Source organism: Schistocerca serialis, unplaced genomic scaffold (genome assembly GCF_023864345.2).
Source record: "Schistocerca serialis cubense isolate TAMUIC-IGC-003099 unplaced genomic scaffold, iqSchSeri2.2 HiC_scaffold_1260, whole genome shotgun sequence".
Classification (NCBI taxonomy): Eukaryota; Metazoa; Arthropoda; class Insecta; order Orthoptera; family Acrididae; genus Schistocerca; species Schistocerca serialis.
The window spans coordinates 1,023,156-1,032,836 of NW_026047470.1; the positions used below are offsets into that span (position 1 = coordinate 1,023,156).

The 9,681-nt window shown below is 46.1% G+C and overlaps 1 pseudogene; it reads left to right on the top strand.

The window, feature by feature from the left end:
* Window positions 1–8,077: 8,077 nt before the first annotated feature.
* LOC126438130 (5S ribosomal RNA) lies at window positions 8,078–8,195 on the top strand (annotated as a pseudogene).
* The last annotated feature ends 1,486 nt before the right edge of the window (window positions 8,196–9,681 follow it).

The following is a 9,681-nucleotide window of genomic DNA, read 5'->3' on the forward strand; positions in this document are numbered from 1 at the left end:
CCCAGTATTCTGAACAGATCTTTACAATGAGCTCGACTAGCATTTTTGGTTATCATTCTTATGGCTCTTTTCTGGAGTTTGAAAATTGTGTTCATATTTTGTGCATTTGTTCCCTATAAAAGAATGCCATAGCTACATTTGAATAATATGTAACTAAAAGACACTGCATGTTACACACTGATGATAGGGTTCTAAGGGCATAACATGCTGATGACACTCTGTTTGCAAGTACCTTGGTGTGTTCACACCACTTCAACTGAGAATCAATACTGATTCCTAGAAATTTTACATTTGTTACACAGTCTATAGAGGTGTCACATTTAATTTAACATTGCCATTTTGTCTCTTCAAACTGAAAGTCATGGCATTAGTTTTCTTTATGTTCAATGTAACTTTATTATTTATTGACCAATCGTAAACTTCCTTGAGAGTGTACTGCAGCAGAAGCCGTTTCACGAACTCACAAACACTGCCTACCGTAACAACAGTGGCAACTCGGCCTCTACAGCAGGCCTTTACGAAACTGGCGAGCGGGGTTTACAAAACAGATCACTTTTTATTTCTGCCACCGGCCATCGCGACTTCTCTTCTTCCTTGTTTGTGCCGATGCTGACTCCCACAGCAGCCCCCGCAACAACACTTGTCACTTTCCCAATATAGTGCCTAAACTTTTGAACACAACAGGATCCTGAATAACTCTAGGGAATTAAGGACAGAATCAGGAACATAGACATACCAGACACAGAAATCCTTACATCATTTGAAGCTACATCAGAGTACACTTGCATTCCAACAGATGAAACACTCAACATTATTACACAAAGACTAAAGCAATAAGGTAACATGCTAGACAGACACATTGATGAAATAGGAACAACACCCAGGAACATAATGGCAATAAATTGCTTTGTGTTCAACCAAACATTTTATTCCCAACGTGAATGCCTGCCAACGGGATCACCGAGTAGTGGCCTCTTAGTAAACAGTCCACGAAAAACTTAGAGAACAAGATAGTCAGACACATAACAAAACCATCAGCTGCTTATCAGCTTCATCTCCTCGTCCGCAGAGGTTTTGTCTTAAGCTGCCATTGCTGTGTCATCTGGATAAATACATAGTACATGCGTTGAACAGCTCGGGCGCCAAGACACTGGCCTGAGGGAGACCATTTTTAACGTCCTCCATCGGCTCTCATAAGTTTGCACAGTCTAAAAAAAATAGAAAAAGCTCTTAAAACTCATTTGGAGCAAACATTAGATGAACTGTGGTAAATGGTAGCCTTTAGTGACTGACTGTACAATTCTAATCAGCTTCTTGTGGTTGACGGTGTCACACGCTGCTGGCAGATCTGTCAATGGCACTAGCGTGATTTGCACTCTTTCGTATCCATCTTCTACTATGTATTGATACCCAAATGACAGAGAACCTAAACCAACAAATATGCAATTGGAAAATGAGGGGACAGACTACACCTACGTAAGACATTGCAAAATACAGAAGTACCCAACAAACAAATAATGACCATACGCAAGACCCGCCAGAGCAACAACCCACACACGAAACAAAATGGCACATACGCACCTATAAAAATATTACTGATCACAGAATAGGCAACATTTTAAATAAACAGGGCTTCAAATAGAAAATGGGGTAGACAACAAACACAGAAAATTCGCAGAACACAGGAAACACCCACAGATCAGATCAGGCATATACGAATTTACATTCAACACTTGCCAGTTAGTATACTTAGCATAAACATGCAGCAACTTTAAAACAAGCTAATCAGAACTCCTCAGAGCTCTAAGAAGCAACAGCCCCCACAGCACAATTACTTTTTAATTAATGTGTGTGAAATCTTATGGGACTAAACTGCTAAGGTCGTCAGTCCCTAAACGTACACACTACTTAACCTAAAATATCCTAAGGACAAACACACACACCCATGGCCGAGGGAGGACTCGAACTTCCGCCGGGACCAGCCGCACAGTCCATGATTGCAGTGCGCCTGAGACCGCTCGGCTAATCCCGCGCGGCGTACACTTACTGTCCACCTAATAAATTCTGACCCATCAGCCAATTAAAATAGAAAAAGATTCAAAGATACTAAAATCCAGGCACAGCCTACACAAAGAATTTATAATAGAAGAAAGTTTCAACCTACAGAAGACATTAGGAGTACGGGAAACAGGTTTTAAACGATTGTACTACACTAAGGAAAGCGGGTGCTACGTATAGACTGCCTCCTAGATCAGTGGTTCCAAACCTGGAGGTAATTATCCCTTGAGGGGCAAAATGAAATTTCCTGAGAGCTAAAAGGGTTGGATTGCGTTTCATTCACAAAACTAAATTATTTATGAAGATAATTAGTATTATCACTTGCCATAAGACTGTAATACTGTTTACGTAAGTTACCAGTGATTAGATTTTTTTAATGTACACTCCTGGAAATTGAAATAAGAACACCGTGAATTCATTGTCCCAGGAAGTGGAAACTTTATTGACACATTCCTGGGGTCAGATACATCACATGATCACACTGACAGAACCACAGGCACATAGACACAGGCAACAGAGCATGCACAATGTCGGCACTAGTACAGTGTATATCCACCTTCCGCAGCAATGCAGGCTGCTATTCTCCCATGGAGACGATCGTAGAGATGCTGGATGTAGTCCTGTGGAACGGCTTGCCATGCCATTTCCACCTGGCGCCTCAGTTGGACCAGCGTTCGTGCTGGACGTGCAGACCGCGTGAGACGACGCTTCATCCAGTCCCAAACATGCTCAATGGGGGACAGATCCGGAGATCTTGCTGGCCAGGGTAGTTGACTTACACCTTCTAGAGCACGTTGGGTGGCACGGGATACATGCGGACGTGCATTGTCCTGTTGGAACAGCAAGTTCCCTTGCCGGTCTAAGAATGGTAGAACTATGGGTTCGATGACGGTTTGGATGTACCGTGCACTATTCAGTGTCCCCTCGACGATCACCAGTGGTGTACAGCCAGTGTAGGTGATCGCTCCCCACGCCATGATGCCGGGTGTTGGCCTTGTGTGCCTCGGTCGTATGCAGTTCTGATTGTGGCGCTCACCTGCACGGCGCCAAACACGCATACGACCATCATTGGCACCAAGGCAGAAGCGACTCTCATCGCTGAAGACGACACGTCTCCATTCGTCCCTCCATTCACGCCTATCGCGACACCACTGGAGGCGGGCTGCACGATGTTGGGGCGTGAGCGGAAGACGGCCTAACGGTGTGCGGGACCGTAGCCCAGCTTCATGGAAACGGTTGCGAATGGTCCTCGCCGATACCCCAGGAGCAACAGTGTCCCTAATTTGCTGGGAAGTGGCGGTGCGGTCCCCTACGGCACTGCGTAGGATCCTACGGTCTTGGCGTGCATCCGTGCGTCGCTGCGGTCCGGTCCCAGGTCGACGGGCACGTGCACCTTCCGCCGACCACTGGCGACAACATCGATGTACTGTGGAGACCTCACGCCCCACGTGTTGAGCAATTCGGCGGTACGTCCACCCGGCCTCCCGCATGCCCACTATACGCCCTCGCTCAAAGCGTCAACTGCACATACGGTTCACGTCCACGCTGTCGCGGCATGCTACCAGTGTTAAAGACTGCGATGGAGCTCCGTATGCCACGGCAAACTGGCTGACACTGACGGCGGCGGTGCACAAATGCTGCGCAGCTAGCGCCATTCGACCTCCAACACCGCGGTTCCTGGTGTGTCCGCTGTGCCGTGCGTGTGATCATTGCTTGTACAGCCCTCTCGCAGTGTCCGGAGCAAGTATGGTGGGTCTGACACACCGGTGTCAATGTGTTCTTTTTTCCATTTCCAGGAGTGTATAAAACAATGGCCGGACGGGATGGCCGAGCGGATCTAGGCGCTACAGTCTGGAACCGCGCGACCGCTCCGGTCGCAGGTTCGAATCCTGCCTCGGGCGTGGATGTGTGTGATGTCCTTAGATTAGTTAGGTTTAAGTAGTTCTAAGTTCAAGGGGACTGATGACATCGGATGTTAAGTCCCATGGTGCTCAGAGCCATTTGAACCATTTGTGTTTTCACCCTTAACAAAAGACATTGAATGTGAAACACCAGAAGTGAAACTTTAGATATTGTTTAAAGTTTTTTAAAAAAGAAATTACAATCCACGAGAACATTAACTATTAATAATTTACGTTGAAAGTAATGCTTAGGTATACGATAACTTGGAAATTACAATAAAGTAATGGAGCGGCCCCACGTCAGGTCAGGAACACAAATCCCCCCGGCAACAACAAAGCCGAGAAACGACAGGGTATGCACTACAACATATAGGCCTACTGCAAAGCTGTCTTAAGCAGTGAACATGTTGAATGAAACCATAGTCTTTGTCCGGGTTCTAAAGGAAATCCAGTAACTACACTACTGGCCATTAAAATTGCTACAACACGAAGATGACGTGCTACAGACGCGAAATTTTACCGACAGGAAGAAGATGCTGTGATGTGTAAATGATTAGCTTTTCAGAGCATTCACACAAGGCTGGCGCCGGTTGCGACACCTACAACGGGCTGACATGAGGAAAGTTTCCAATCGATTTCTCATAGACAAACAGCAGTTGACCAGCGTTGCCTGGTGAAACGTTGTGATGCCTCGTGTAAGGAGGAGAAATGCGTACCATCACGTTTCCGACTTTGATAAAGGTCGGTTGCGGTTTATCGTATCGCGACATTGCTGCTCGCGTTGGTCGAGATCCAATGACTGTTAGCAGAATATGGAATCGGTGGGTTCAGGAGGGTAATACGGAACGCCGTGCTGGATGCCAACGGCCTCGTATCATTAGCGGTCGAGATGACAGGCGTCTTATCCGGATGGCTGTAACGTATCTTGCAGCCACGCCTCGATCCTTGAGTCAACAGATGGGGACGTTTGCAAGACAACAACCATCTGCACGAATAATTCGACGACGTTCACAGCAGCATGGACTGTCAGCTCGGAGACCATGGCTGCGGTTACCCTTGACGCTGCATCACCGACAGGAGCGCCTGCGATGGTGTACTCACTGACGAAACTGGGTGCACGAATCTCAAAACGTCATTTTTTCGGATGAATCCAGGTTCTGTTTACAGGATCATGATGGTCGCATCTCTGTTTGGCGACATCGCGGTGAAAGACATTGGAAACGTGTATTCGTGATCGCCATACTGGCGTATCACCTGGCGTGATGGAAGGGGGTGCCATTGGTTACACGTCTCGGTCACCTCTTGTTCGCATGGATGGCACTTTGAACAGTGGACGTTACATTTCAGATGTGTTACGTCCCGTTGCTCTACCCTTCATTCGATCCCTGCGAAACCCTACATTTCAGCAGGATAATGCACGACCGCATGTCGCAGGTCCTGTACGGGCCTTTCTGGATACAGAAAATGTTCGACTGCTGCCCTGGCCAGCACATTCTCCTGATCTCTCACCAACTGAAAACGTCATGTCAATGGTGGCCGAGCAATTGGCTCGTCAGAGTACGCCAGTCACTACTCTTGATGAATTGTGGTATCGTGTTGAAGCTGCATGGGCAGCTTTACGTGTACACGCCATCCAAGCTCTCTTTGACTCAATGCCCAGGCGTATCAAGGCCGTTGTTACGACCAGAGGTGGTTGTTCTGGGTACTGATTTCTCAGAATCTATGCACCCAAATTGCGTGAAAATGTAATCACATGTCAGTTCTAGTATAATATATTTGTCCAATGAATACCCGTTTATTATCTGCATTTCTTCTTGGTGTAGCAATTTTAATGGCCGGTATTGTAAATAAAGTGTGAGTTAAAAATTAAGTACTATGAATGGTTGTATCTACTGTAGCATAAAACAGCAGAAACGGATGTGGAATTACGTCCGTACACAAACACCGTCTCGGCTTGTTCCCGATATGAATACCGGACCATTCTGCTGCTTTCAGTACTCTGTATACATCACAAAGCTTGCAGTACACAAGGAACACACGGCAAATGGTAAGCGCCAAACGTGGCAATGTCGCATTTCCGGACATATGACCATAGGACCTTTTCTCCTCCACTTCCAGTCAGGAATCCGTCCCCGCTCTTTGTCGGTTTTACTATCGTTCCCGCTGTATAGAGGCGGCAACGGCCTTGCCACAGTGGATACACCGGTTCCCGTGAGATCACCGAAGTTAAGCGCTGTCGAGCGTGGCCGGCACTTGGATGGGTGACCATCCAGCCGCCAGGCGCTGTTGCCATTTTTCGGGTGCACTCAGCCTCGTGATGCCAATTGAGGAGCTACTCGACCGAATATTAGCGGCTCCGGTCAAAGAAAACCATCATAACAACCGGGAAAGCAGTGTGCTGACCCCACGCCCCTCCTATCCGCATCCTCAACTTGAGGATGACACGGCGGTCGGATGGTCCCGATGGGTCACTTGTGGCCTGCAAACGGAGTGCTGTATAGAGGCGGCGCCGGGAAATCGATTAACCAACCCTGCACGACGGCTGCTCATGTTTGAACGAAGTTGCTTACGCACTTCCGTTGAAACTGACATGCTATTTGACCTGATAGTTTCTTCAGTTATTTCAAACCATGAGCGAGCTCCGAGCCAAACACCCACAGGCGCAGATATCCTACACTGATGACTCAAGGAACCAGAGGGAACAGCATGTCCTATAGGAATTCTCCTGTGCAAGCTCAAGCTGCCGAAGGAGGTTACAATAATGACGGCAGAATTTAGGGCCATCTTCGAAGCCCATAAGCTCTGTCATACGACAGCGGTGGAAAACATAGGTCTACTTTGAAACTCAATCTGCGCCCTCTCTCTTTAAATATTTTCATCCAGGGAATCAAATCCACCCGACACTCACGCGATAATAGCATATGCAGAGGAACGGCCGTATTCTCTCTATGTTTTGGATCAAATGGCACAAGAACGACATCAGCAAATAGATCACTTGAGTCTCTTGCTAAAGGAGAGGTGACCCGATTTCTTTTTTTTTTTCGTCACTGTTCTCACTGGTTTGACGAGACCCGCCACGAATTCCTCTCCTTTCAAAATCAAATCGCTCTGAGCACTATGGGACTCAACTTCTGAGGTCATTAGTCCCCTAGAACTTACAACTAGTTAAACCTAACTAACCTAAGGACAACACACACATCCATGCCCGAGGCAGGATTCGAACCTGCGACCGTAGCGGTCTTGCGGTTCCAGACTGCAGGCCCTAGAACCGCACGGCCAGCCACTTCGGCTGGCTCCTCTCCTTTGATAACCTCTTTCATCTCAGAGTAACACTTGTTAACGTACGTCCTCAGCTATCTGCCGTAAGTATCCCAATGTGTGACTTCGTCTACAGTTATTACCCTTTACATATCCCTCCAAAACAATGAAAATTATTTTCTGATGTCGTAACAGATGTCCTATCATACTGTCCCTTTCAATTTGTAATTCTTCTTTACTTTCACTGAAGACACCTGCGCCATCAGCGAATGTTAACACTGATATCCTTTCACCTTGAATTTTAATCCCATTCTTGAACCTTTCTTTTATTTGCGTCATTGCTTATTCGAAGCACAGATGGAATAGGAGTGACGAAATACTACATCCATACTTATACCTTTCTTAGTCTGTGCATTTCGTTCTTCGCCTTCAACTCTCATTGTTCCCTCTTACTCCTCATTTCCTGTAGCTTATCTACATTTTTCTCAGGATTTCTAACATCTTTTACCATTCTGCATTGTCGAACTCTCTTTATCGATAGACAAATTGAACGTTTCCTCATTTTTCTCCAGTCGTGCTTCCGTTATCAACAGCAACGTCAAAACTGCCTCCCTGGTGCCTTTACCTTTTCCTTCTTCCTGTACACTGATCTTGTCAGCGACTTGGACGAATGAATTGTTAAGCTGATTGCACGATAATTCTCACACTTGTCGGCTCTTGCAATTCTGGAAATTGTGTGGCTGAAGTTTTTCCGGAAGTCTGGTGGTATATCGGCAGTTTCATATGTTCAACACTCCGGCGTGCATAATCTTTTTGTTGCCATTTCCTCCAATGATTTTAGAAATTCCTATGGAATATTAGGCAACGGCCTTGCCGCAGTGGATACACCGGTTCCCGTGAGATCACCGAAGTTAAGCGCTGTCGGGCGTGGTAGACACTTGGATGGGTGACCATCCAGGCCGCCATGCGCTGTTGCCATTTTTCTGGGTGCACTCAGCCTCGTGATGCCAATTGAGGAGCTACTCGACCGAATAGTATCGTCTTCGGTCAAGAATACCATCATAACGACAGGGAGAGCGGTGTGCTGACTCCACGCCCCTCCTATCCGCTTCCTCCACTGAAGGTGGCACGGCAGTCGGATGGTCCCGGTAGGCCATTCGTGACCTGAAGACGGAGTGCTATGGAATGTTATCTGTCCCTTCTGCCTTATTTGACTTTGAGTTTTCCTAAGCTCTTATTCAAATTCTCACTAGTGCTGGATCCCCTATCTCCTCCCCAAGGACCCCTGTTTCATCTTCTATCAAGTCATCAGACATGTTTTACCACCCCCCCCCCCCTCACATACACACACACAGACAGAAGCCTTCAATGTACTCTTTCCGGCTATACGCTCTCTCCACTGCATTTAACTGTGGAATTCCTGTTGCTCTTGTGACGTTACGTCCAAATAACACCAGTGCTACCACGGGATGGGTAAGGGGGGGGGGGGGGAGGGCTATGGGGGCTATAGTCCCTCCAATGAGGTATCATATTAGACTGGATAAAGTGATCCCAGAAATCAGCGAATATTTTACTTCAACAGATTCAATCATTTTTCTTATAATTGTGTAGCAATATAAGTTGCAATGTATTTGAAACACATTTTAACAAAAGAATAAGGGAGGCAAATAGCTTACTGACTAAACCAACAAATATCATTTAAATTAAAATGGGCATCTTATTATTTATTAATATACATTGGATACATATTAATGTACGATTACCACTTACAATAATCAAGAAAGCTAAATATGCCGGGTATGCCTACCAACACTTAAATTGCTGACCCACGACAAAAACTTCGAAATCGCCAAACACCTGACGGGCACACATATTCTGTAGACACGTTTTTACCCTGAACTCCCAGTTACCAAAAACTACTCTACGCAACACCAAATTTTACCAATTTGTCGGTGGAGGACCCCAACTCTCCTTTTGTTAAGCGATATTCCATCCATTTCCCCAAATCCCCTCCCCCTCCCCCCCCCCCCCCCCCCGCCATTAGCCCCACCTTGACCGACTTCTAGAACCGCCCCTGTGTGGTACAACCAGACGTATGGCATCATTACCACTTTGTTATTGCGTCGAAGTGGAAAACACAAAACACATATTTTATGGGTGTATCAGCCCGTGAAAACTCACTTCAAAGTTGCTAAGTAATGTTGCCAGTAAGGAATATTAATTACCAACCTCTGTTGCAAAGTTGTTACAAGCCACACTACTTTTCAGTGTGTAACGAACTTTACTCATTTCTACCGGGAACGAAGAGAGACACATGAGACAACTCACGTAAACTAAATAACTTTGTGTACATCAATATATTGTTGTTGTTTTTATTTTAAGTCATTATCTTCAGTGCTTGTTTTATCACTTTGGCTTTGTTACCTATGCCAGATGTATGTAATTGTGATTAATTTAGGTGTAT